The following is a 23,564-nucleotide window of genomic DNA, read 5'->3' on the forward strand; positions in this document are numbered from 1 at the left end:
CCAAATGTGCTAAGATGCTAAGAGACAAAGACGGAAACGTGATAAGATGCGGAGATACAAAGACACGGAAAAAGCCAAGGTACAAAGTTGCTGAGATTCAAATACTGCTAAGATGTTGAAATGTGAAGGTGCTGAGACACAAAAGATTGTAAGATACTGAAATGCAGCTGTACAGCGTTGGTATGATCCAAACTTGTTCATTTTGGTCGCGCAAAGAGACAGCAATGCTGAGATACAAATAGACAAAGATGCAGAGAAATGCTAAGATTTAAAATGCTGGAATATTAAAATGCTCTGAGACAAAGCTGCTAAGATACAAAGATTTGAATATGCTGAAATACAGATTGGTAGCTTACCAACATGCTCAATTATCCAGATATGAAGTTGCCCAGACAAAAAGATGAAAAGTTGTAACGAAGCTAAGCTACTAAAATACAATTTGCTAAGATGCTGAAATGCAATGAAGTGGGGAGACACTACCGATGCAAAGACACAAAGATGCAAATGAGCTAGGATGCTGAGATCCAAATGTTGATCGGTCCTGAGATTCAAAGATGCCGAGATCCAAATGTCGCGATTCCGACCAACAAAGACACAAAAAAAGCCACGATACAAAGATGCGAAGATGCTGAGCCATAAAGATATGGAGATATAAACGTGCGTACTTAGATTCTACAATGCTGAGAAACAAATGCGAACGCTGTCGGTGCTTTGATTCAAATATCGCCAGCGGCTGAAATACAAAAGCCAAAATGCTGAAATGGAACTATGTCAACGCTCTAAGTTCCGATTCAAAAGCGCCAAGATGTCGAGCTGCAACGATACCAATACACATGCGTGCTGACGTAGAAAGACGCTCCGATGCAAATTAATATGCCAAGATGCTAAAGTTCAAATGATGATGCGGCTAGACAAAGACGTTGAGAAATCAAGCCACGCCGATGCTGCGACGCCAAGCTCTGAGTCGAGAAGAACGCTGAGACATGGAGTCGCTGCGCTCCCGTCGGCTCCTTCCTTCCCTTCACTTCTCTGTTAGTGAGCCTCGCAAAGTGTTGCTGCTGTAGCCTGCTGGTCTTAAATAAGATGATTAAAGCACACACACACACACACACGCACACACGCCGTTGTGTATTGTTGCCTTAATCTGCTGCCTTTTGCTCCAGCAGCCTGACCTGCGCACGAATCCCCACCCATGCGCTCATTCATTCAGTCACACTCTCGCTGCATTTTCACAGCGCCGGATGCTAAACGGTCCGTAACCAGGTCAAACCGCCACACACTCGGTCTTGGAATAAATACTTCGTTCTACAAGAACACTTCACCAAAGTTGCTTCACATCTGCGTTGCGTGCATTGACAGATTCTGCTCACGAAAAATAGTCCAAAAGTTTATTTTTCCTTTTAATTCAAGATGTTAACGCTGATCCGAATTTCCATTAGCCTGTCTAAGACACTTTCCTTTTCGTGTTAGCATTAAGCAGCCAATTCAGAAAATACGTTTCGGTTGAAGACTGCTGTTTAAATGTACAGTGGTCCCTTTTTTTTTTTTTTTTCCCTCTTTGTTTTCGTCTTGAGTGGCGAGCCAACATTTCAGTTATAACCATTCAATGGGGGCGACGTACGTTAAAATAAACATGAAAGGGAACCATTCTTCACAAATAAAACACATCAAGCTGCTTAGCAAAGTTTAAACATAAGAAAAGGAATTACACAATTTGCTTTTTAAAGCAACCACACAACTTTGCCTTAAGCATGGCCATTTAGCTTAATGCTAACATACAATACAAAACACAGGCTAACAAAACTTCCATTAATGTCGCAGTATTTGTTTTTCAGGGGTTTCCTCAAAAATATTTTAGCCGGGTCATGCACGTATTGAATACCCCACCCCCCTCGTTCGTGCGCGCAAATGGAAGCCAATCCGAGAATTTTTTTTGTCCTTTAGTGAGTTAGTCTCTCCCCCGCCCATTGAGGGAAATCCGACACGGCGCCACTTGACTTTTTGCGCCGTTTGAAGCGCTCGACTGAGCGCGTGCACAAAGCGTGTGAGCAGCCATTGATCAGAACGCCGCGCAATCAAAGACGGGATTGGAGGGAGGCAATCGATCAAAGGGGCTTCATCGCGTGGAGCGGGAAAAGCTGTTTATTTAAAAAAAAAAAGGAAGAGGCTTTTTATCAAACCTGACAGTCACAGACACACGCGCACGCTCACGCAGTGATTGAAGCAAAACAAACACACGGACACACGCACGCACACACACACACACGCACATACACAGCAGGGCTTTGACAGGTTGATGCCCACGCAGCCAAAACACAGACATGCCGACACACAAGCTGCAAAGGGAGGCGGAGGTGGCGAAACCAGGACGGGAGGTAAGAAAAAAAAACATCAACGAGAAACCAAGAATGTCGCGAGCACGAAAGAAATGTTCTTAAACGACCTCATCGTCGAGTTGAGTGACAGCCACGCATTTCAACATGGCTGCCGAGGAAGGACGAACGACGCAAGACTCGCTTGCCATGTGTTGCTAGCTTGTCATGCTAATTGTGTCAAATCATTTTGGGGGGGTACCAAATGTTTTTTTTTCTAAAAATAAATTACATGTGAGTAATGTCTCCTGACATAACTTTTCCCTAAAGTTTTTTTCTTACCGTTTACAATGAGGTCAAACTTTTCAAAACGTTCGACATGTTACTGAAACTAACTGGAAACGTGGCAAAATGCTTTCTTCTATTTTGATTTAATACTTTCAGATTGAAAAATGACTTTTGACGACCAATCATCTACATTTGATATTGTTCTACAAAAATTGATTAAAATGAACATGAGATTTTTACTAAATTTTTCTTTTAAAAAAATTTGATGACTTAATAGACTTTTAATTTTTTTAATTTTTTTACAAAAACCCAATTATTAAATGGACACTGAACTCAATGTAGGACTCAAAAAGTAACATCTTATGAAATGTCTTTCTTCTATTAAGAATGACAGCCAACGTTTTGTGTGAGACAGAGAAGTTCCGACACAATATCGTGGAGCTCACCTCCACACCCAGCTTGGGCTCTTGTACCAAACTTCTCAAGAGGAGTTGGACATTCTTCCATTTTGGAGTTGCACAAGGTTTGAGGCGGAGGGCAGGCGTGGCCAAACCTATTGCCCTCCGAGGTGGACAAGAGGCTAAAGCTACTGCCTCGGATTACGGACGGATGGACAAAATTGGACAAATGACAATTTGATTGATTTTTGTGTTCTTATTATGACACAATTGAATCAATTTGGATTCATAACATGCACTTGAGAGTTGAGATGACCTCACTTCCTGCTTTGTAAAAATGCAAACAGCCTATACATAGCTTGTGCGATTTTATCTTCTACTCAGAAATCAGGTTACAAAATCCAATCAGCAAGTTCTCCTGTCAATCACAACAACAAATGCGCAAAAGTAGAACAGGGAGGAGAAGCGCGACAAATTTCGTGTTATTGTTTAAAAAAAAAAAAAAAGAACGACAGCTGCTGCTTCTGTGCTAACAAGGAGGAGTCGGCGGGCGCGCGTGTGCTTTCAAACCACTTCCTGTGAACTAGTCACTGTCTTATTTTTATCACATCCGACGCCAACAACTTTTGCCTACTCTTTGTGGCGGGAAAGTTCAGCCGAAGTTGAAGCGGCGGCAGAATTAACGATAACCCCAAAAAAAAAAAAAATGGTTTTAAATGAAATGACAAGATGCTTTGATGTGTTGTTACCACGACAACGAAGGAGGACGCTTCTGGAGTGCGCTGGGCTGTGGGTGTGCATGAGCGTGCGCGTGGCCTCCCTCGGGCCAGGGTACCAGATGCGCCGGGCTTAGTCGCCCCGGCTAAAAATATCCATGTGCAAACGCATGCACATGGGACTAAAACACACGCACACACCAACGCTAACATAGTCGTGTGGTGTAAACACGGGACATGCTAAGAACATGCCTCACCAGTGGCGGTGCACAGCGGCACGCCACTTGGACTTGGACTTCCTGTTTGCACGTCCCCAGAGCCAGCTTCTGTAGTTCTACGGCACCTCTCACAGGTGGTGAAGGGGACCCACGTTGTCCTTTTGTGCCCGATCACCAGGTGCTTGCCAACGAGCCCCACCTCCAAGACTGACTTCGGAGGCGGGCCCAGGCAACCCGAGTCCGGGCAAGGGAGAACGCCATCCAATAATTTGACTCATCGTTAGGGGTCTTGGTGTGGTAACCTCGCCGAGGACCCGCTTGCCATGGGGTCATAAAGCCTTTCGTGCTATTATTCTTCCTTCTATAAGTCAGACAAGTCCAAAAGTAAGATTTGTTTTCGGGTAAATTTGTTTTATAAAATCCGAGACCATGAAAATTAGACGGCTCGTCGCCTATAATCGACAGCTCGGGATTTCTTCTACATTTTTAATTTCAAAAGTTACACTTGTTAAGTGTAACAAGTGTTTAGAAGGGTGGGAACTGTGTCTGTGTGGCGCGGTTAGTTAATAGAGGCGTAAATTTCCCCAAAATGAAAAAAATAAATATATATATATATATACATGTTTTTTTTTTTCTTTTAAAGTGTAAACAGCTTTCATGGAAATTCACATATTGCAGGGGAACTATAAATAAACATTTGCGGGGGGAAAAGGGGAACACCATCGCCTTTGTTAAGTATTCTACAAAATTTCTATTTATTTATTTATTTTTTTAGATTACAAATGAGTAATATACTTTTTTTTTTTTTTTTTTAAATGAGATTTGGCAGCATTTCTTGGATTTATTTGATTTAGAAAATGTCAGCCTCAGTGTTACACGTTCAATTTGTTTTTCTTTTTGCCAATTGACCACATTTCATCCAAAATGAATTATTTATCAATAAATGTAAAAAAAATAATAAGAAGAAGAAGAAAATGATGCTATTTTTTCTGCAAAAACGAGACGGGTGCTTCTTTGAATCTTTCTTTGCTGACACATGGCAAAATTGTCTTTTGGCCACACTCGCAGGCGAATGTGGCGCCGGCTAACAAGCTAGCATTTGGCTAAGTGACGGCGCAGACGCGGCGTCAGATGTTGTTTTTCAGGAACATCCTCCACCTTCTTTGTTCCCTTTTGCCGCTCGGGGAGGGGAACGCGCGAGCAAGCCAAAAAGCCGGCCCGTCGCCACAATAACACGAGGAAATGAGAGTCAATGAACGAGTGCCGGCCAGCCAGCCACCAAAGGAAATGAGGAAGAAATGAAGAGAGCCAGGAGCTTTGATAAGGGACAACGCAGCCCAGCAGGTGGAAGAAGCTTTTCTTTCATCTTCCTCCTCATCTTCATCCTCGTCTTCCTCGCCCACTAGCTGCAAAAACGCCAAACATCACACTCCACCCGCAATTTGTTCCACGGTGCTGCAATAAACGCCGGGAAACAGCAAGAGATGACGTTATGCTTGCAAGAAAGAGGCGAAGTTGTAATAAGATGCACGGAATGCAGTATGGCTGTTATACCGCAAAGGGACTTTAATGTTGTGCACGCAAAAAAAAAATGATCTCAATTATATTAATGCCAATTTCCCTTAGCACATCTATGGCATTTTACAAGAAATGGATACATTAAGCTACCAGAATTTTATGAGACGAGCGTGGATATTAACGAGCATGATTATGCTGCTTACAAAGTTGACATTGAACTGGATTTTATTTTTTTTATTATTATTCAATTAATGTGACCGTATTTAATTAATCTCAAAAAGTCCTGACAAAATTGTTACAATTTACTTAGAATTGCACAACAATTTGTCAAATCAGGTCTCTTTTTTCCACGCAAAAATTGGCAGTACTTTTTTTTTTTTAATCATTAGACTGATAACTTCTGTTCGCCCATCCATGGCATTCTACACAATACGTTAACATAAAGCTAACAGAATTTCATCAGACAAAAGTGGGTAATGAAGTGACAACTGCTGCTAACAAAACTTAACCTTTTAGTAAATTTCTTTGATTTTTGAAGGGATTATTTGATATGAGCATTTTTAATTCACAAGAAAAAATAGTTAAATTTGTTTTGTTTTTTGTTTTTTAATGAATGTGACCCAAAGTGGTTGTTTTTAAAATAAAATCAGTGCTAATTTCCATTAGCCAGTCTACGGCATTTTGAAGTACGTGTTAGCATTAACATAGCTGACTTTAGATGAAATAGGGTTTGGTGGAATATATTGTTGTCTCGATAAACAAAGGACCAGGAGTTACGTGTGCTCCAACTACGTTTTCGAGCATTGCAAGCAATAATGTGGGTAACGAGCATTAGATAGTGGCAGGGTTGTATGTTTTTCTGTTCCGCTAAAGTAAAAGTATCAGTTGTTTGAAAGTTTAAAATCAATGCTCATTTCTGTTAGCCCGTCTATGGCGTTACCTATTAAATGTTAGCATTAAGCTAGCAGGCTTCCTTTAGATGATATACTACAATTTGGTCCAACATTCCCGTGTTTAAATACACAACGTTGAATTCTCTTTTGTTTGATGAGTGACTTTTGCGGCAAGGTCACACGGAGGTCACAGGAAAGCAAGATGGCTGCCAAGGCGCCCTTGCCACCTGCACACTTTTTCTTTTTCTTTGCGTGACTTTGACCTCTAACGTGTTGCATCTGCAGGCACACCAGGGTGTCAGGGAGTGTGTGTGTGTGTGTGTGTGTGTGCACGTACGAATATGCGTGTTGCACAGCTGTCGAGGGATGGGTAGGGGAGTAATGATGCCAATGCATCATTGTGTGTGTGTGTGTGCATACGTCAAGCCTGTCAGAGAAGTTCCCTAATTGTGGATAAAAGATGGCAGCACAGAGTTGCAGTTGGAAGCACTCATCGCTAAAATAAAATACACACCAAAACGCACGTGCACTGTTTCAAATTGTCCAAAAGTGTAAAAAAAAAACGTCAAATGTCTCAGATTTCACTGTTTTGACAAAAATAAAAATTTTCAATCAACATTTTTGGGGGATTTGGTACAAAGTTTGGGGCAATGTTGTCAAATTTCTATTGTTTTGTTGTATTGTTTGTTTGTAAATTTGCTTTAAAAAAAATACAATGACGTATAATGTCATTGCCATCACCTGAGAAAAGCTGATGTTCTGTTTTTTTGCATTTTGCTTCCTTACTGTACGCAACGTAAACGTCTGTGACACACAGCATCACGCTGTTAGTAAGGCAAAGGCGTGCGTGCGTGAGAATGTGTCGTTTGCTCGACAGTTCAGAACATCTGTGAGTGGATTGTGTTGTACTTTGCCACAGGAGAAAGTATGTGTGCGTGGGTGTACGTCCGTGCGTGTGTGTGTGTGTATGTGTGTGTGCGAGCATGTGAGAGACAGGCAGCACTGTAGGGCATCACCTTGGCAGAGGTATTAAATCTTTTTCATCCTCTCCCTAGGCTGTCGGCAGAAGCGGGAAGACAGATTTACTTTCTCTCTCTCGGACTTCCACACACACACACACACAAACACGCACACACATAGTGTATCTCAACATGTTCCTAGTAAAGTGTCAGCATCTGACACCAGGCAGAACAATTCCGCCTGGCAGGTGCTGAATGCGCACAAAAAAAAAATAAATCCTTCAAATGTGGACCAATCTTAACATAGTAGCACGCTTTCCAAGCAGAAAAAAAAAATGTGTGTTTCAGTGTCATAATAGTTGCAGATGATGTCATGTCAGCAGCTTTTTTTTTAAACAAATGTTTCTGATTGTGATTTTCTGTGACGAGTGGGGTGCATTGGAGTTCATCCGTTTGTGACATTTGACGAGATAGAAACGCGGAGTTTAGCTGCAGGCTGTAAAGTTAGCCAACAAAAGCTTGTCAGTTGTTAACAAAAGGTCGAGTGTTATTGTGCATGTTTCTATTTGTACAAGCATACAAAGCAGTTGAGCGCATTGTTTGGCGACATCAATCACCGGCGCACTGTTTTACCCTGCACAGACCAACTCTTTCAGAAAAAGAAAAAAAAAACGCTCCAAAAAAGTAGTTTGAATTGTTTGTCCTGTCAACAAAAGGTAGAGTGTTTGTGTTATACGAGTGGTTGACTTGATTTTGTCGCAATTTTAATTATCAAGTTTATTTCCTGGTTATTAAACAACAAAGTTGTCTGTTAAATTTGGTCTGGTTAACAATAGGTTAAGTGTTAATCAGTGAGTTAATGCTTATAATGCGGGTATTAACCAACCTTTTCATGAACAAAAGTAAAGTGTGAACAAGAACAGCAGCTGCAATCGTGTCAATTGCGAACAAAAAATATTTTGCTGGTTTTACATTACATCAACAGTTCATTTTATTTGGCATTTACCAACACAAGGAACAGAAAAGAGAATTGTTTAACATTTTTGTCAACAATGACTGCTGATTTTGGCGCTTCTGTGAGTCCATCCGTCTTTGATGTTGGAAAAGACGGAGAACTGGGTGATGTAAACTGCTAGCCTAGCATCTTGTGCTATTTGTAAACAAAAGGTAGGAGATGACTTGACTGTGACAATGTTAACGTTTATTTCCCATGCACCGACCAACTTTTTGTTGACGGAGAAAAAAGAAAAGTTCACAAATAGGTTGTGCCACCAACTGGCTTATCACATGCGACCAAAAGGTGGAGCGTTTCATATGCATTATGTTTCAATGTTTTCTATGACATGAGCGGTTTATTTAGCAACAAGCATTTTCATTTTTGGGGGGAGCAAAAGACAAAAAATTATGGACCTTCTTGTGCCGGGCGCGGAGCATTTGAATCCGTCTTTTCTTTTATAATTGGCAAGAACGAGCACCAGCTGAGACTGCTATAGTAGCTTGTCATGCTTTCTGCCAAGTACTTGTCATTTGTTAACAAAAAAAAAAAAAGAGCGTTTTCAATATGCGTGTGTATGAGTATGTGTGTGTGGGTGTGTGTGCGTGTTGGCGGAAATGTGTAATCAGGCTAGTAAACATTGCGTGGCTGATTACACACTTCTGATTACACAAAAGATAACCACGCAATGTTTACTGCCCATCTTTTTTTTTTTAACTGTTTTGGTCACAAAAAGTTGGTCTGATGTGTCTCTCACTCACACACGCGAACACACACCTGCACACACACGCACGCACACAGGCGTTATTGTCATCTTTCTACCAGTTGCAACTGTCAACAGATGTCCTCATGTTGTGTGACACGTTGACGGTTGTGATCAAACTTAATGTAGCGTCTAAAGCCTTTTTAAATCTCATTTCGTGTGTGCGGGGGTGCGTGTGTGTGTGTGTAAGTGAAGGTTGAGGAAGTAATTTCAAGGAGCTCTTTGAAAACGCGCCACGCCGCATTAGCGGCCTGACGGATGCTAAAAGGATTAGGGCGGCCGCAAAAAGCCGCCGACTGTCCTCTTGAAATTTGGGCCGATGAAGAATTCATGACGCGTCAAAAAAGGGGTCGTCGGGCCTGCGTGTCGGCTGGCGCGCCCCCACGACTCGCACCAGATGTTTTCCTTTCCAAACATGCACACACAGGAACGTTGCGCGCGCACTCGTGGCGACCGCGCGCCTTGATGCTGATTTAGCGCCGCGGACGGCCGTTTGAGCAAATGGACTTTGCTTCTTCTACTCACGCTCCGTAAATCAGATTGATGCAGATTTGAATCAAAGAAGAACAAGCTACTTCCTTTATTCTGACAAGAGCGGCGACTGGTGCCACTTGAGTGCAAATTGAAACTTCAACTGAGCTCTTGGTAAGTAGACACAATAACTCTTGTTTGGCGACAAACGAGTCACGTGACTCCAAAAGACCATTTTGCCGTTTGTGGGCTCGTACTACACCAGCATTACATGATGAACTTTTCAAACGGGTTAAGCTGCCACTTTGTCTTACACACTCGGAATGCTAATCAACAGATGTCATCACGCACCAAAGAAGCGGCAAGGAGGATTAGCTAGCGCAGGTGCTTTGAAAGGCTAACGCTAACACACAGAGTGGATAGCAGCGGAGAGGAAGACTAAAAAAGATGAGCGGCGGCGCAGCCTGCCAAGGCGGGAACAGAAGTGCGGATAGAAAAAAAAAAAGAAGGGAAAAGAAAAAGTGCTTGTCCTCGCGCTCACCCCGGCTAATATCGCTGGAGCCATTCTTCTTGTTAGCCGTTTCATTCCTCCAATCTGCACACTGACGACAACAACAGGCACCTAACGCCTCATCTCGCTTTTGTGGGGGACTAACGCAAAAAAAAAAAAAACATGCCGCAGTGAACTCAGTTCTCACACAAACAAAAAGGGACACCAAAACAATGCCAAGACTTGTGGGTGTCGAGATGGAGACAAGACAAAAACCGAGCATGGGCTTACTGACACAAGAATTGCTTGTACATGTTATTTTACCAAACGCTTCTCCATTAAGTTGAAAATCAGCAGATCACTTCTGGTCTCTACAAACAATCCCAAGATCGACCGGCGCAAGACCAAAACCTTCAAAATAGGGTCTCGAGACCTGTCTTGAGCATTAGAAGACTACACTGCACTTTCGGCAACACTCACCATATTCCGCAATTTCGGATCATATGCAATTCTCAAAACAAAGAAAAAAAATATATTATGAAAAATCCAAAACTATTACAGATCTGGTACGGATGCATTTTACTGATAACTTTTTTATTTATTTTTTTAAACTCATTCACTGCCTTGGCCATTTATGTTCATCACTTGGGATCCAACCGTTGACAGACAGTGACAAATATTGGCCATTTTTCAACGGGTAGGCGTGGAAGAGACTCTCACCCAAGTTGTCTGTGAAATTCGGCTTTGTAAACCATTGTAATGACCAACACATCCCTGCAGATGGCGGCATTGCATCGCTTCATCGATTTCAGATCAGAACAGCTTTTGAGTAGACGATATAATTAGTCGTCTCGTGTTGTCATGTCCCTTATGAGGCAATGTGGACGAGTTTCGGCACATGACAAACAGTATGCATGTATGGTAGAAAGGTTGAAACAGATGTCGCAGTTCAGGAAATGAATGGCGAATGGAGTATTAAAAAAAAGCCACTTAGCCTAGCAGTGAGTCAATGTCACTCACATAGTGTGTCTTAGTTGTGTATCTGTAGTATTTTTTTTTTCACCCATTTAAAGGAAAGGCGGGGCAAAGCAGCTTCATTTTTCTTGATTAGCACATTTCATATACAAAAGAATTGTCAGACAAACGAGTTGAACACATTTAAAGGGTGAGATAACGTTAGCACAGTTTGGTTTAAACCCGAACCTGAAGCCTAACCCATAAACTTAAATCCCGAAGCCTAATGGCACTAGAACAGTTTCAACCCAAACCCAAACCTTACCGGCAACTTGAGCCGCTAACTGTCATTTCAATCTCAGGCAACTGACAGTACTATCCAAAATAACGACACCCTTGATGGTTTTATTTTGAGTTGCAAAGCACCAAAGAGATCCATGGTCATCGAGCAAGTTTCTGAATACAACACTGAAAAAAACACCACTATAGCGCTGTCCTTGGTGCTGAATGACTGCAACTGTCCATGGTGCTGCTGATTCTGGCTAACGTAAATAGCAAACCCAATAAGACAATAAGGATCGGGGATGTCGTAAACAAGAGACACTTTCATTTCTCATTTCCGATCAGCGGAATGCGTGCTGATACACGTGTCAACATTTTGTTTACATAGATCATATTGACTTAAGTAGTAACTTTTGCTTTGTTGGTAGCTAGGTAGTGGAGAAGAGAGAGAGGTAAGTAGGCAGCTAGCGAGGTAGGTAGCTAATTAGCTGAGTAGATGGCTAGAGAGGTAACTAGCGCAACGGGAAGGGAAGCACTGTATTGTAGGTTGGAAAGAAATTAGGTAGGTCACTAGAAATCAAGGTAGCAAGGGAGCAACGGTGTAGCTAGATAATTAGCTAGATAGAGTTAAGTAGATCGGCAGCTAGATAGCTGAATGTACTTTAGGTCGCTTAGTAGATGTCTACAGACGTACCTAACACCATAGGTGGGGAAGTGGGTAACAAGGAAGCTAGGTAGGTAGATAGAAATCAAGGTAGCGAGGATCTATGTAGTTAAATAGCTAGGTAGTTAAGGAAGTTTGCAGGCAGGTAGGTAGCTTGATGTACTTGAGGTAGCAAAGTAGATGACTAAGGAGGCACCTAGCGCAATAGGTAGGTCAGCAAGTAGCAAAGAAGCTGGGAGAGTAGATTGAAATCAAGGTAGCAGTTTAGCTAAGATGGAGGTAGCTAAGTCGCTAAGGTAGTTAAGTAGGTCGGCAGCTAGTTAGGTCCCTGCATATACTCGCCGTTTGACTGCCACAGATTTACCTGTTATATTGATTTTGATTTTTTTTTCTATTAAAAGTCTGTTTAGTTTACTTTTTATTTTTTGTGAGACATTTTTTTCATGGAAAATGCATCTTGGTAGTATATTCCATCAGAATCAAAAATTCAGATCTTCACGGGATGGCCTGGAAGAATGCAAGCGGCGATGTTAACGCCAACATAAGAGATTGCCTCTTTCTGGGTTCTTTTTTTTTTTTTTTGCTTTCTCATCTTGGCAGCAGCAGCAGGAGAACAGCTGAAAAGACAATCAAAACGTGCGCACGCACACACCCGCGCGAACGTCTGAGATGGATGAGCGTCTGCGTGGGCGTGGCTGGAACACAACTAATGACAACAACAAGCGTGGCGGCTGGCGGACGAGACAAGATGCAATCGAGTCATGTGATCAAAACCGCTTTGAGTGTTGTGGACAGCGATAGCAACAAAGTCAGACACCTCGCCCCGCAGAAGAGGAAAACGACAAGGATACACACACGAGTGCGCGCGTGCACTTGTCGTGCATGTGAGTCAGGCTTTAATTACCTCTCCCAAGAACATCAGATGGCAAACAGCTCTTAAACAGCCAGCTGGGAAGAGAACGAGGAAGAGGATAAAACTAAAAAAAACTGAAAGAAAAGGAGGAATGTGGCGAGAGGGATAACAGAGGTCAACATAAAAGGGTGTGGACTCCTTGTACCCTCTGCAGTTGAGTAGCAGAGCAATCTCCAGCGCTCTCTCTCGAGTCAATTTAGGCTTAAAAATGTTTGTGTTTTTTTAAGCTGAAATGACACTATTTGTGGATGAATACTATATGTGTCGAAATAAAAGGAAGGAAAACGACATTAAGGAAACAGTAGATAAAAAATAATTGATTTATAATTATTTTTGTTTCAGAAAAATCAGAATGTAAATCAAAAGCATTAAATGAAATTCCAAAATTCCAAATCGATGTGGTCACAATAAAATGAATGTTTCAAAAATGGCTCATTATATTAACAAAAATATTTTCATTTTTAAGAGTCATTTAAAAGGTTTATCTTCACTAAAAATGTCATAATTTAAAATTACAATTTAATTAATTTAATGAAATTACAGAAAAATACAACAAAAATGACAAATTATGTATTATAAACATTTCATTTATATTGCATATATATATTTTATATATGTTATTTTTCAATATAAAATTTTGCTTTTTATTTTGTGTATTGTCTTTTGTATTTAATTTTTAAACTTAAACCTGTTTTGTAATAAATTCAATAGATCACAAATTAGGAACAAAATGTAACTTGTAAAAAGTTTGATTCAAAAATATTTTAAACAAATATTTATTACCTTGTTTAACTATTGAACGTGAACTCAAGAGTGATGAAAAGAAATTAGAAGGAATGAATGAAACTTGAAATGCAAATCCTGAAAAGAAAAATGCAAAAGGTGATGCTTGAGGAGCAAATGGCGGCTGGATGAAGATGAGGAAGACGAAGGAGAGGGAGGAAGAGGATGGAGGGGAGAACACTGGAGTGATGAAGAGGTGGAAGTGGGAGTCCTTATCGGAAAAAAGCAGACACCTTTATCTGCCTGCCCTCCAGTCACACACATCGCACGCATGCACGAACACACACACACGCGCGCACGCACACAAACATAGTCATCAGCGTGACACTATTGAGCATTAGTCATTAGCAACGTAATTGTACAAAAACGTCACAAACCTAAAACTATTGGGACATTTACAAGCCTTTGGTGCAGTACCGCATTGTGCCACAGCGTGAGGGGCAGCACTGAGCACACAAGAAACGCCTGTCAGGATTTTGGATGCGGTCTTTGTATGTGTTGATGCTCAATGTGTAAAGGGGTTTAAAGGTTTAAAGTTACCGTAACAGCTATGCTAATTTCTGTTAACCTGTCTATGGCTTTTCACATTATATGTTGCCATGAAGGTAGCTGACTTTCATTTAACAAGATGCTTTGAGTAACCATTTTGGTTTTTAATGTTTTTCTTTTTTTTTTTTTTAGGCCGTTTGTATGTGACGCTGCTCTGTGTGTGAAAAGTAGCAGTTTTATGGAGATTTACAATTACCCAAACAGCTACACTAATTTCTGTTCGGTTGTCGGTTTTCTAAAAAGGTTTTTGGGGAAAAATCTGTTTAATTTCATTATTTGTCGAATGAAACGAAAGTGTCTCATTTCCAATTTATGTAAAGAAAAACATTTTAAAATGTCAACTTTTTGAAAAAAAACAACATTTTAAAACATTGAAATAAAGAAATTTAGTCAAATTTCTATTTTGTGGGTTACAAAAGACAAATGATTGGTCAATTGTAATTTTCTGTAAATACAAATAAGAAAAAAAAATTTGGAAAAAGATTTGTTGTTGAATTAGTCATTCTTTATTAACCCCCAAAAACTTTCTAGAAATACCTTTTCACCAAAACAAACAAAGCAAATAAAGAATGTATTTTATTTCCCTTTATGGGCATATAAATATTTTAAAATTTCATGAACAAAAATCTCTCTAAAAAAAAAAAAAAAATTGCATAGCTTGAAAGATCTCCATTTTTTATAGTTAAAATTCAAAACACATTTTGTCGCATGTCTTGAATTTATGCCTTATGATAAACAGACGTCTGACTGAGCCCATCAACAAACTGGAAAACAAATGCAAGCATGCGCGCACAAGTACACGCTCACGCACACAGGTGAGCGACAGGTGCCATTTTGAGGCCATGAATAAGCATTAGCACCCAACAAAAATGTCAGCTGGGAGGAGAATGGGCACTACCCAAACACACACGCGCACACACAAACACGCGCGCAAATGTCAGCTGCCCGTGTCCAGTAATGCATCTAAAGGAGAGAAGAGGCAAATGTCAGCTGTTCCTCAAAATGGCAGCCGGCTAGCGCCAGGCCACGTTACCCACCGATACGACACACAAACGTCACTTAAAAAGATTCTCTTTCCTTTTTTTTAACTCCTACCATCTAATAAACTATTATTGCACTGAATTTTTATGAGTGAAAAAGTTGACATTCTTAGCAGTGGAAATTTTAGTTGGAGAAGGGGCAGGGGGATAGTAATTTTACAGGAAAATATCTTTTAAATGACAAACTAAAGTGACTAAAGTCATTTTTCATACACTTGTTTTTAATTCTGCATGGAGAAAAAAAAAATCTGCCTCATAGAGGTGCAAGTTTGATTCCGGCTCCGTCCTTCCTGTACGGACTTTACATGTTCCCCCCGTGCCTGCGTGGGTTTTCTCCGGGTATTCCGGTTTCCTCCCACATTCCAAAAATGTGCACGGTTGGTTGGACACTCGAAATTGCCCCTGGGTGTGGTCGTGAGTGTGAATGGTTGTTTGTCTATGCGTGCCCTACGATTGGCTGGCAACCAATTCAGGGAGCAAGACAGCTGGGAGAGGCTGCAGCATGCTCGCGACCCTCGTGAGGATAATTGATGGATGGATAAAAAAAAAGGCTCATTATTTAATCTGTCCATGAACCAAGAAGAAGAAGCGCAGTATTTATAAACAGTAGTTTGAGTGCACTACTTGGATTGGATTTTATTGACCCTTGGCCACGATTTGGAGCGCTTTTATGGTTAAGGTAAGTTATTCTTTAATTGAAAACTTTTCGAGTGGTTTAGGTGTAAAAAATCAAATCAAAATAATACTTGACAAACTACCTAACGGACGGTCTGGCAGACTGACCAGTTGATGATGACCGTTTGGTTCGACTTGAAAAAAATGCCGCGTCTGGCCATTTGTTGACAATATTTAAGAACGAAGCACTGTAAAGTGAGTGTGCACTGTATAGAGACAGTATATTTGTAGAAGTGCGTGTGTGTGTGCGTGTACGTGTGTGTGCTTAATAAAAGGAGATGAAAAAGGCTGCTGACTGCGGCGCAACTCGGCAGGCTTTGCAAAGACAATAAATAATCGGCAAGGAAGCAGCACGCTAATGACTCAAACACACACGCACTTGAGTCGTTTCCACTCTTTCAAGACATTTTCCTTCTTTAACTCGGTGAGCACACACTGAAGACACACACACACGCACGTGTGCACGCGCACACACACGCACAAGCAGGTGCTGTCCCACTCGGTGCACAATTTTAGCTTCCTTCCTTCCATACTTCCTTGTTTCCTTCCTTCTCATTGCATTCTCTTCCATCCTTGCATTCAGCTTTGTTTCCTTCCTTCCTTCCTTTCATATCGTCCTCATTTCTTTCCTTCCATCCTTTCTCCCTTTCTTCATTCCATTCCCCCATCTCATAAATCCTCGTTCACGTCTCACCTTCCTTTTGTTGTGCTTATTTCCTTCCATCTTTTCTCCCTTTGTTCTTTCCATACATTTTTGTTTCTATCCTTCCCCCCCCCCATTATTCTTGTTTCCTTCCTTCAGTCCTCCTTCCCTGACATCCTTTACTCCTTTCCTACCCATCATTTGTTCTTTCTTCACTCCCAACACCCCCGCTCCCTTTTTGTTTCCTTCTGTACTTCTCTCGCCATCCATGGCTTCTTTCTTTCATCCTTTCTTCCAACATCCATCCTTCCTTCTACTATCCTTTCTCACTCACTCCATTTCCTCCTTCCGTCATCCTCCCTTCTCAGCTTCTTCACTACTTTCCTTTCGTTCAAACCGTCCTTGTTTCTCCCCTTCGTCCAGTCCGTACTTTATTTTAACGAGTGTACATCATAGCAACTTTTGGAACATTCTGTCCAGCACGGTGCCTGTAAAGTGCGGTATAGCCAATGTGTGTGTGCGTGCGTGTGCGTGCGTGTGTGTGTGTGTGCATGGTGGAGAGAGCGGCGGCGATCCATCAGGAGCACCGCTGCCACGTTGAGGTCAAAACCATCAACCTCGGCCCGTGCTGCCAGGACCACACTCACACTCTCTCACTCACGCACAAGAGTCCAACACTTGAGCCAAGAAGAAGTCACTCACGCACATGCACGCAAACACACGCACACACGCACACTTGTCAACGGACCTCTGGACGACCCGCAAAAGTCCATGTTGTTTATTTTTAGCCGGCCCGCTAAGCGATGCGTTTAGCGGTCGAACTTGCCGTCGTCTCAGGTGAAGCCGCCGGCGTTGTGCCTAACGAGCTCCCTCCCTTATTTGCATAACGAGCTCCCCTATTTGCGCATCTAATTTGGAGGCGGCCTCCGCCGTGCCCTCGGGCTTCGCTAATTGGTTAAGGAGGACGTGCGCGCGGTTAGCGGGATGCTAATCACTTTCCGGCTTGCTTGACAAAGGAGCGCGAAGGAAAACATCCCCCCGTGCACGCATTTCTGTTGTACAAAGTGATCGTTGTCTAATGCAAAAGGCGCTTATTTATAGCGGGCTAAGAATTTCTATTTATGGGCGGTTGTCATCACTAAATATGCATTTCTATTGTGCAACGTGGAGGTTATTATTGGTAACTGGGTGATTTATTTATTTATTTATTTTTTATTGTTCAAGGTGGAGGTGATCAATCAGTCAGTAGGCATTTTGTAGTGCACAGTGCTGGTTATTAATATCTTGGGCATGCATTGTTATTGTTAAAAGTGTTGGTTATTAATATCTGGGTAAATATTTCTATTGTACAGTAAGTGGCAGGGGTCGCTCGTGAACAGATCATCGCTATTGTGTAGCGATATACCAATTATCGCCCGGGCCAATTATCGGGGCCGATATTTGGCTTTTTAACCAATTATATATTTTTATAACTTTCAAGGCCGATAAAATATAAGATGGTTGACTTTGACTTGCTGCAGTAGTGTCTCTGTGCTGTGCTGGTGGGCCCTGCCTGCAGAAGCGGATTGGCCCGCCCACAGCACCATCTGATTGGTTCCTTGTGCAATGGGTAGCAGCCAATCAGCAGTGTGCTGCCTGTTTGCTTTTTCACCTCGACCCGCATGCAATCAGGTCCCGCGAGTAGAGGAAGGTAAGGCAACTGACTTTGCCTTACCTCAATATATGCGAGTCTACTACAACTCACAACTAATAGAAAACGAAGGATTTCTATTGTCTATTCTATATCGTTTTCATGAATAACTTTCTGTTGTGCAAGGCATCTCTCGTCAATGACTGAGTGCACATTTTGCGCGGTTTAGTTGGTGGTTACTAATTACTGGGTATGCATTTCTACTGAGCAAGGTGGCCAAACATAAGTCGTCAAGTCTTGTGTGCCTCATTGTCCGGAAGGTTTTGCGCAAGGGGGAGCGTGTGTACTTGTGTAAAGAGAGGAGATGATGTGTGTTTAGACGCGGCCTGCAGGCACCTGCTCTCATTGCTTTGTTTTTACACATCCTCCTCGCTTCTCATTCAATCCTCCTCTTCAATCTTTTTTTTTCCTTCTTCTGCTTTTTGGCTCGTCTCCTCCACCGCCCCAATTCTCATTTCACACCACAACATCATCTCCCTTCATCCCATTTTTCTTCTTCTCACTCTCGTTGGCCTCGCCTGGCCTTTTAATGTCCTCCGCACACTCTTCGTCTTCCTCCTCGGTGCTGTGGGGATGTAGCGGATGCCGTCAAGTGATGCCCTAGGTCCCCCCGGCAACAGCTAACACCCCCCCCACTCCCCCCCGCTCACTTAAATACAAACCGAATGACATCACACGGCGTGGACACTTCCCAAATGGGATTAGATTGTGCTTCGCTAGCGCATTTGCAGCCGTTTTGATGGCAGAGACGAGGCCAGTGCATGCTGGCCAATGGGAGACTCTTAATTTTGGGGGGCGGGGGCTGTAGTGAGGGGATTAGCTTGTTTGTTCAGGTGAAACTGTTTGTTTTGTACATCAATAGCCACTATTTTGTTCTGAAATATTTTGAGGGCTCTTAAGAGTCTCTCTCTCTCTCTCTCTCTCTCTCTCTCTCTCTCTCTCTCTCTCTCTCTCTCTCTCTCTCTCTCTCTCTCTCTCTCTCTCTCTCTCTCTCTCTCTCTCTCTCTCTCTCTCTCTCTCTCTCTCTCTCTCTCTCCCCCCCCCCCCCCCCCCCCCCCCCCCCCCCCACTCCCTTTGGGGAAAGGGGGTGTAGTGTCGCCACTGCAGTAACCTCGAAGGGCAAAGAAACCATCAACAACAGTGTTGCACCTTTTGCATATTTTGACGTTACATTTATGGATGATTTTGTGGAGGAAAAGTTTATTCGTCCTCATCTTGCACTTTTTGCCATTGTCTCTTTTATCTTTTTGTTTTTCTCATCAAACCGGAAAAAAAGACCTTCATCCCGCTTGTTCTCATTCATCCATTTTGTGTCCGCCTCCCGCCTCTCGCAGTCATTCTGGAGCCTGCCACCGTGCGCTTCCTCGCCCACCCTCTCGCGGCGACGTTCCTGTGAGCGAGTGCGCGCCAGATCCAAATGATTTTCTATTAGCGCCTGCGCCTGTTAACAGCGCTCGATTTGATCACGCTAATCAAATTGAAAACCTTCATCTTGCTGCACCGCACAAATGCCTGGCAACCCTGAAGGCGTCCATCGTTTTTATGTGTGCGCATGTGAAAATCAATAGTCTGCCGCTTTGTGGTCGTCGTAAACAAGTGTCCAATCTGAAGCATTTGGATTTCTTCCTATAGCAAATAATGGAAATAGAAATAAGTGCAACTACTAGCTAGAGTTTTGGGCCGAGCCGGCCCACCAAGAGCCAAAATCCACGTAGAACTGACGCCCTACAGAAGCAAATGGCTGCCACACAAGGAACACCAAATTTTCGGCCATTGATTCAACCTTGGTTGAATTTGGGGCCCAGCAAATCCCGGCCTGCTGCAAAAAGATTGGCTGCCTGGACGTCTAAGCCAGTCATATCACGGTGGTGCCACATGTTGTTGCTGCTTCGTTTGTGTTCCACGGGCTGGATAAACAACGACAAAATGAACTCTATGAGGACCAAAGGTGACATGTGAGTCATCCACAATCTTTCATAGACACCATTTGTTGTTGGTGGTGCCTCACAAACACGTTCAAGTTGAGAGATTGTGCGTTTAATCAACATTGCTTTTAAGTCCCTAAAAAGCGCACACGCACGCGTGGTCATTACTTGCACATGCTGATAAATGACGGTGGATTAAAATTCAATGTTAATCCATTACGTGTCGCATCGGAGTCATCTTGTCGTGATAATGATTCACCGCGTGCACACAGCGCAGTCAGCCAAGGGAAGCTAAGGTTAAGGGTTCTTGTGGTTGATTAACGAAACCTTCAACCCTGCAGTGGTTAAAATAACTTTTTTCATTGATTTTTATTTATTTATTTTTTTTACAGTTGTCGTAATGTGACTTTGTAAAGTACTTTATCAGCACAGTTTGACCCAGGGACAGATTAACTTTCCTCTGATATTCAATGTCAAGACCCATGTTTTACAAATGTTAAATTAAATTGATCAGGTTTCATGCAAAGCTGAGGAAAATCCAAAAATTGGGGGGGATATATATAGAGATAGAGTCAGAGAGATAGAGAGAGAGAGTGAGAGAGGGAGAGAGGGAGAGACAGAGAGAGAAAAAATGCAGGGAGAAGGACAAAAGAAATGTAGGCAGGAATGAATCCAAATTACTGGATTAAAAGAAATAATAAAATTGAAGAAATAATAACAGAAATGAAGACATGACATAAAAGCATTATGAAAAAAACAATTACTTGGATTAATTAAATCTCTCTCTCTCTCTCTCTCAGATCAATCAGAAATAGCTCACAGCTAACAAGATGCAATGCAAAGATCATCACGGACTGAAATCCAGACTAGGATAGAAGTACGTGAACATTCCAAATTGACGTGTTTAAACCATGTCAAAGACAAGCGCAGTTTGGTTCTGAACCGAACTCCAACCTGGGTTAGAAGTTTGTGAAAAATGCTGACATTGCAGCGAGCCAAAAGGTGCAATTTGGGTGATAGCTTGATCAAAATTTGGTTTGAAATAATAGGATCTTATACATGTATACTGTACAATTTTACACATCGGTCACCTGCGAAGTGCTTTATAAAACCAGATTCAGCTTGTGGATATGATGGATGAATGAATGAATGAATGAATGAAATCCCACCTAGAATAAAAGTCAACATGCAAAACTGGCTTCCGCGGCCCCGCTACTGTCAAAAATGCATCTGGTTACGAACTGCATTCAACTTGTTTTGATATTACATGTGGTGTTTACACTGCTGTCAAAAGCGAATGTGGTTCTGAACAGCATTCAGTTTGTTTTCACATTGTTTACACTGCGACTGAGGGGTAATCCAAATTCAAATTGGATTAAATTTCCTTTGATGTATCAAACCATAACTGGGCATTTATTCCATTTTAAAACAGCCAAGAGTTTGTCTGAGTTTTTTTTTTACTGCCACGCATAAAAAGCCAAGCGTAAGAGGCACACATTACACAGCAACTATGCAAATACAAACAGGTTCAACTCAATTTGATGAAGACAAATTTGACAATTCAAACACGCACCAAAGCCAAAATGGACCTCAGATGTTCTGGATTTTATATTTGGTGACTCAACTTTTTTTGTTTGTGCCAACTCAGCCCCAGCTGTTCTTTTCAAAGCCTAACAGCCCCCACAGCCCGTAATCGCTGCATTTTTTTTTCCGGTCTTGAGCCAGCGCACATCAGCACATTCCGTTACGTCTCCACCGGACCTGAGCCAGGTTTGATTAACATGTTCACATGCACACACACATACGCACACACGCTAGAGGTGGCAAAAGATGTTCTACACTGTATTTAAGTCCAAGTAAAGCTACTTGTTTTAAAAAGAAAAAAAAAAAGTCTGGCCAAAAAAAAAACTGATTAAATTCCTTTACTTAGTTAAAAGTACGGAGCTTTTAATGTACTTAATTACAATTCTATGGATTTTATATTAACAATTACAGAAGTGGCAAAAGTACTCTTAATCTTTAGTCAAAGTACCGATATTTGTGTTGAAAAGACTCTGGAAAAAAGTACTAGTGATCATTCAATTCTTGGGCTAAATTAAAAATGACAAAAAGAGTACTGAAATGTATAAAAGGACAAACATAAAACAGATTTTTTTTAACAGGAGGAAAATGTACTCTATGTGACTTATGTCGAAGTACAGACACTCTGGTAAAAGGATTAGCAATGATTCAACTCTTTGACTTGAAATTTAAAAAAAATAGAAGGAATGCAGATGTGCATGAAAGGAATAAAATAATTACAGAGGTGGGAAAGGTTATTTTACTATTTACTTAACTAGAAGTGCAGAAACCTATGTAAAAAAATAAAAAAGACAAGTAAACATACATATTCCATTCGACTAGCAGATATACAAGGAAACGCGCTATGAACAAGGCCAACGCACCACGGCTCGCGTGGAGCCTCAGCGGCTATTTTACGTCATTCACGCCATCTAACAACAGTGCTACACTTTTTACTCCCTGCTGCAACACCTAAACATACTCGGTTTGAATGTCAGCCCCCTAAACTTATCCGATTTCCAAACTGTTGGATTTTTGTTCCCTAATTGACCTGACGAGCCAAGATTCACCACCTAATCTTGATCTTCAACTCAAAAGCTGCGCTGATTTCAAATCTAACGCGATGCAACATCGCCATCTAAAGGGATGTGCTAGTCATTGCACACCTGGCTTCCTTCGCATAATGTTGAATAAGAAAATAAATACTGGGATTCCATTTGACGAATGGAAATGTACACAGCAGACAATCCGTTGAGTACAGAAATCAATTTTGTACAGTCAATTCTTATGAGGAGGAATGAAAAAAAACTGGACAAAATATCAAAACATAATTTCATATCTCCTAATGTAGGGAGCAAAAGGTAAATTATTTGGAAAAATAATAATGCAAGTACATAACAGACGCCTGAACAATGTCTCAAACACAGCAACAAAGTATTTGTACTCGAATACTTCTCATCATTGACGCACACAACTGAACCCGCAAAACCTGCAACCAATCCTCTGATATTGCCGCCTTGTTATGGCTCAAAGTGCAAGTTACACACACGCACACACCCCCAAACACACGCGCACACACAAATGTTGCACGGGACAACTAATCAACATAATCGACGTTAGCATGAGCACGAGCTAATTTGGCATAAAAAACCCACGGAACGTTCGCGCAATGACGCAATCGTACGTTCATTTGAATTTCATCATTAATAATGTGATTGCCGACATCTGCGCGTTTATGGTTCGGGTAATATTTAGAGACAAAAAGTTCAACTAAAACCTTTTAATGATTTATTATAGCCTGACATGTCGTTGTACAAGATACGACAAAGCTTCTCTAATCGCCAATTGGTCACGTGATGGAGCGAA

The 23,564-nt window shown here is 41.7% G+C and overlaps 1 protein-coding gene across 1 annotated transcript in view; it reads right to left on the reverse strand.

The window, feature by feature from the left end:
- The window catches only part of LOC148343826 (transmembrane protein 132B), a 122,962-nt gene that overhangs the window by 98,454 nt on the left and 944 nt on the right, over positions 1-23,564 (reverse strand). The gene's annotated exons all lie outside the window — the stretch shown is intronic.

Source organism: Idiotropiscis lumnitzeri, chromosome 1, assembly GCF_059441095.1.
Source record: "Idiotropiscis lumnitzeri isolate Australia: NSW breed Sydney's pygmy pipehorse chromosome 1, RoL_Ilum_1.0, whole genome shotgun sequence".
NCBI lineage: Eukaryota > Metazoa > Chordata > Actinopteri > Syngnathiformes > Syngnathidae > Idiotropiscis > Idiotropiscis lumnitzeri.